This window comes from Geospiza fortis, unplaced genomic scaffold, assembly GCF_000277835.1.
Source record: "Geospiza fortis unplaced genomic scaffold, GeoFor_1.0 scaffold111, whole genome shotgun sequence".
In the NCBI taxonomy this organism is placed as follows: Eukaryota; Metazoa; Chordata; class Aves; order Passeriformes; family Thraupidae; genus Geospiza; species Geospiza fortis.
Window position 1 is genome coordinate 4,956,779 of NW_005054321.1, and position 6,000 is coordinate 4,962,778.

The 6,000-nt window shown below is 46.2% G+C and overlaps 1 protein-coding gene across 1 annotated transcript in view; it reads left to right on the forward strand.

Moving 5' to 3' along the window:
• ZHX2 (zinc fingers and homeoboxes 2) overlaps positions 1-6,000 on the forward strand; it is a 72,446-nt gene that overhangs the window by 22,648 nt on the left and 43,798 nt on the right. The window lies entirely within an intron of this gene.

Sequence of the window (6,000 nt, forward strand, 5' to 3'; positions counted from 1 at the left end):
GGACCTGGGGATGCAGATTGACTGTGGCTGAACATGAGCCAGTGTGTACCCAGGTGCCAAAAAAGCCAATGGCATCCTGGCCTGGATCAGATACAGTGTGGCCAGCAGGACCAGGGCAGGGATTGTCCCCCTGTGCTCAGCACTGGTGAGGCCACACCTCGAGTGCTGTGTCCAGTTCTGAGCCCCTCAACCTGAAGAAAGACCTTGAGGGTCTGGAGATTGTCCAGAGAAGGGCCATGGAGCTGGGGAAAGGGCTGGAGCACAAGTCTGATGAGGAGAGCTGAGGGAGCTGGGGGTGTTCAGCCTGGAGAAAAGGAGGCTCAGGAGAGACCTTGTCACTTTCTCCAACTCCCTGAAAGGAGGCTGCAGCCAGGTGGGGTTGGCCTTTTCTCCCAGGTAACAGTGACAGGATGAGAGGAAGTGGCCTCAAGTTGCACCAGGGGAGATTTGGATTGGATATTAGCAAACAGTTTTTCACAGAAAGGGTGGTGAGGCACTGAAACAGGCTGTCCAGGGAAGTCACCATCCCTGGAGGTATTTAAAAGATGTGTAGATGTACTTAGGGACGTGGTTTAGTGGCTGACTTGGCATAAAGGTTCTTTCCAACATAAATGATTCTGTGACTATATAAGGGGACATCCCATGGTGTTGAAAATTAATTAGCAGGTTAACAGTCCACAGCTTGGTTGTTTAAAAAGTTATTGCAGTACATATGTTGGGCAGAAAAAGTGCCCAACAACAGTGCGGCAACCATTGTGTCGGAAAACAGTTCTCAGTCGTGGCCCTGGCAGAGGAGGGGTCTGGCAATGTTTTCCAACACCTTCATTACTATGGGCATGCAGGTAACTAACCAGAGGGTGACAGTCTGAAATGCAAGGGTTAAGAGGAATAATGTGAAATAGTTTAACCTCACTAAAGGCCAAATACACTAATAATGAACTTTTTGGTAGCCAGAACCCTACAGGACATCACTTTCTCTCTCTGGCTGTTTTCTTATGCAATCAAACATTCTTCTCCTTGCTCTAAACCCCTTGCTGCCAATTTAAAATAGTATGAGACTGAGATTTCTCACCCTTCAAGAAAACACTTTGATTTGTTGAAGGAAGTTAGGAACAGTTAAGGAGGTAGGAAAGAAAGCCTTTCTTTCTTTCTACCTTTCTCTGTGCTGACATCTGCAACTGGGGGATGTGTTGAAAAGCAAATATAATCTGCTTTGAGCAATGCTTTCCCGTTCTCTTTCATTCTGGTTCAGGGCTCTGGTTCCCCATGAACCACACTTAGCATCGGAAAGGGAGGTGCAGAAAGGCTGTAGGAGCTCAGGGAGGAAATGGGTGGTCACCTCCCCGTGCTGGGGCTGTGGGGTTAATGTTGTTGTTCGTGTGCAGATTTTTCAAGAGGGCGCTGAGATGAGAAGTGGCAGGATCACTGTCTGTCTGTCTGTCCTTTCAGTGCCAGGGAAGCCAGGCCAGGACCCTCGCCAGCCCCTGTCTCACCCTGTAGCCAAGGCCATCTGCAGCTGCTGCCAGCAGCCCCAGCACTTCTCACCAGCTTCAGCAGAACTGTGGATGGGCACAGCCTGGCCCTGAGCAGCCTGGGCCCGAGGGACTGGAGCAGTCCCCTGGGGTGGCAGCCAGGCAAAGGTGGCCTCCATGGCTGCCCAGGCTGCCTGGCTCAGCCATCTGCTTCTCCCTAGAGGAATGTGAGATCAGTTTCAACCTGGCAGAGAAGAACATGTTTTCTGAAATCTACTAAATCTCTCAGAGGGGAGGAATAGTTTCTGGGACAGTGCTGCACAGTGAAAATGTGCCTAAAACTATGAAATTTTTCCTTCTTTTTTTTTTTTTTAAGACAGCTAATTTAATTTTTGATCGTATTTACTCTTTATTTTGCTGTTGTTTTCTCTTTGCCTATTTTTATGCTTTGTAATGTTTTCAAAAGCAGTTGGTAATATCAGGAGGCATTGCAAAGAGGGGTTTGGTCTGTTCCTGTAGTTTATAGAAATTTTCCTGGAGGAACCTAAGGCTGGAGAGCTGCAGCATGGTGCAGCCTTGGATTGACTGGCTGGGACAGCTTCTGCTCGCAGATCCCTGAAAATTATGCAAGATGGATAAGGACTTTGTGTGAGTGGTCCACACTGATGAGGTGGAGAAGATGACGCTTGGGAGGGGCCTCCTGCTCTGTGTTTTCCAGGTCAGCACTGGTGGTTTTCCAGGGGACCTCAGGGGCTGCCAGCAGCAGCTGCTGTGGGGTGGAAATACTCCTCTCTTCTTAAACTTTGTTCAAAAGGCTGGAGAAGGACAGCTGAGTGCCAAGTGGGACAGGAACAAGACCTCTGGGGATGGAGTGCTGTGGGAGATACCCCGTGGTCTGTCCAAGCATCACTGTCTGCACAGAGTGTGTGCACTTACTCAGAGACCTCAGAGCACTTTGGGAGTTTTTAGTGGCTTTTTCACTGCATATTTAGGGTTTTGATGTAGACTTTCAGTTGTATTTTGTCTGTTGTAGGGATGGGGGCAGAGATGGGCTAATTTTAATAGCTTTAGAAGAGGTGTTGAAGGCAAGGAGGCTCATGAGCATGTTAGTCCATGGTGCTGTGCTCTGCCAGGTTTGGTGAATGCTTAACAAGAACTGAACCAGCAGCCAGGAGCTGTTGGGGCTCTTGGGATCTGCTGGGATAACTGTGATTTTCAGTGTGTGGAGAGAGATGACTTTCAGGAACATTTGTATCTGCTAATCATGCTGTAATAACAGTCTGCAGTCGAGAGGCTGCAAACCCCCCATTTCCAGCACAGCTGTGCATGTTTAATTCCACAGAAGGCATTGCTAGTCTGCTGTTAGGAGTAATTCACATTGCCAAGGTGGTAATTTTGATCATGGAGTTTTTTAGGGAAATAGAGGTGTAAGCTACACTGAAAAGTTAATAAATGCCTAGTATGATACAAACATCAGGGAGCGAGGAGCAGGGACCTGGTGGGTGGCTGCCAGTGCCCCACCCTGCATCCTGGGCTTGCTGTATTCCTGCCTTGCTGAGCCAGCAGCAAAGGAAAGCAGCATCCTGGGCTTAGTGAAGGAGGTTTTTCCTGACCTATTGCCTGTACCACCAGTTTGGGGCTTTGGGGCAGTCAGGCCATTTGATGGATCAGCAGTGCTGCAGGGAGAACACCAGAGCTGGTGGAGCTGTGGAGAGTTGGCACAGCCTGTTCCATGGGGATGCTTTGGGCTGACCCCAGGATTTAAACCACCCAATTGCATCTTCAGGAAGAGAAGCTGAGAGGAGTGTGGGGTTTATTTTCCTTCATCTCAAGCTTGGGAAAGCAAGTGCTTTCAGGGCTTCCAATTCAGTTTCTCTCTGTAAAATACGCTTTTGCAAAATTGATAATTTCTGTAGGTTGAGAGAGTCTCAAAGGAACTTTTCTGTCAAGCATCTAAAAAGTACCATTATTTTTCTTCCCTGTCTAACAGCAGCTCAAGATTTGCCTTTTAGCTCTCTGAAGATATCTTGACAATCTTTTTTTTTTGTAGAAAAACTCCATGGTGAATAAAGCAAAATAATCCCATTTTAGGTGGTTTGTGCTGTAGTGTTTGGGTTGCAGAAAGCATGTGGAGTGCTGGTGTTTATAAAGTATGTAAAAGCTGTTTTGTTTATTTTCCTTTGTTTTGCCATGAGGTGTTTTTTTGGAAAGAATCTAGAATGATGAAGCAGCTGGTGGCTGAGTCTCCTGCTCAGTGTGCAGAGAATGAAGATTGGCTGGGATAGCTGCAGTTACTCACTGCATGCTGTGGGCCACGTAAACACACAAACAGGCAATTCCTGTCAACCAGGAGTGTGTGGTAACTCAGAAAGCACCATTTACTGTTCTGTACATGTACTCACCATGACAACACAGGGAGCCAGCAGATACAGATCTCCCCAGCTCTTGTCCATTGCTCTGTGGGTATTGGTGTGGCACAGCTCATGTGGGTGAAATGGGGATGGCTGTATGAATGCCTCCTGTGCAGAGGGGAGGGCTGGTCTGAATTTGCCTGATCCCAGCATTGTGATGCATCCCAGGAAAGTGATGTTTTCATGGCAAGGAAGGCTGCTTCTCCTGCCTTGTGCTGCCTTGGAGTAAGCACATCCCCAAGGGAGGCTGCTCAAGAGCTGCCTACACCAGGGATGCTCAACACAAGCAAACTCAGGCAAGAGTTTTCAATAGTAATTACCTACCTGTTGAAAAAGTTGGTGTTTCTATATCAAACATGTTTGTGACTCCTTCATTTCACTGTTGCCTAACTCCAAGTGTTCAAAAGCAGTAGCAGATCTCCCAGAAGTGTGAAATACTTTGAAAGATCTGAAATATGTATGTGTGTGTATATATATACACACATATATTACCAACTTGTTTCTGGGCTGTTATATTAAACCCAAATCATATTCTCATAGCCACGAGGGGCAGAAACTTTTTGTATACTTTCTGAAGAAGATCCTGCAGGATGATTACAACAGCAAGGGATTGGCTGGAATAACCCTGAAGATTTCTTTCTGCTTTATGTTTCCAAAAGTGGAGAAGATCCTTGCAGAAATTTCACCAGCTGGGTCTTTAGGAGAAGTACCAAAAATTGTGAGGGTCAATATACAGTCCCAACAAGCAACAGCACCATACACATACATATTTATTTCACTTAACATTCCAAGCAGAGGTTTGAGGTTGGGGAAGGACAGGGCTATATTGAACTGTAGGTGATTTCCTTGTTCTTTAGAAGTGTTTTATTCATAGGTTTGGATTTTGTTGTGTTGGCAAGCTGTAGGGTCACTTTTGTGTGTTGGATGCAACACTGAAAAAGCAGGATTTCAGATAGCAGTTTTAGTAAAATATGGCTGGACTAAGCCCATTAAATACAGAAACAGCTTCATCCTAAGCCTACCATGTGAGAATGGAGAATTTGACCCAAAAGAGGGAGGAAGAGCAGCAGAAGGTGGCCTGCTGGGTCCCAAAGTGTTGAAGGTATAAATAGCACAAAATCTGCAGCTATCCCATGTGTTTTATTTCTCTTTTACAATTCAGTGAAACTAGCAGTTTTTGCCTTACTCTTAGATGGAGCAGAGCGGGAAGCAGTTTCCCTTTTATCTGTGAATAAACATGCAGCTTTTTCTAGCCTAAGCTCCTAAAATATGGTTATGGTTGTGTAATAGCTTCTGGCTCCCCAGCTCCTCCAGTAGCCAGCATGCTCTTTCAGGAAATCAAGTCATATCTTCCTTTGAAAAGATCCAAAAAAATACCGACCTAACCTGCTGGGAAGCAGCAAAAGACTCCAGGTGGTTTCTTTCGGGTTTGTTAGCCGACCTTCCTCGGGCCAGATAGCAGGAGGCTGGAGTTTCAAACCCAAATATTTCAGCTTGAGCTGAAAGTGCAGCTTGTGCTCACAGTCCTACTGAGGCAATCAATAAGCTTCTGCCTCTTTTCCTGGGGGGCTTGTGGGGTGGTTTTCTGTTTGTATTTCTTTTACTTAGAGCAGTCCCTTGGCTGTTTATTATCTCTTTAGCCATTCTTGCAGACCTGCAGGCGCTGTGTTTCTTAGGTGTGCATACAGCCACTGCCAAAGGAGAATATTCTTCTGTTCAGTTCTGCTCTTGCAGCTGCTGAAGCAAAACCTTCGTCCTGTTCTTTAGGGATAAAAAAAAATAAAGCAAAAATGAGGAAAGCCTACTTTAGCTTTGGGAGACAGCAGGTGAGTCCCTTTAAGGAGGAGAAGGACAATTTTGATGGCATTTTGTAGAAGTTCCCAATAGCCAAAGAGTTTGTTCTGGAGCATGGCAGCTGCAGCAGATGTTTTGTGGGTATTTCCAGTGCAAGCCACAGTGGTGGTATCTCAGGATATCAGTGTGAGTGCTCTCCACTGTCTGCTTGGCCTAAGAAATGTGGATTTTTTTTTTCTCCTGAGAGGCTCCTAAGGTTCATTATGTTACTGTAAAAGGGCTGGAGGACCAAATCTTTCAAATGGCTTGTCAGTGGTGGGGAG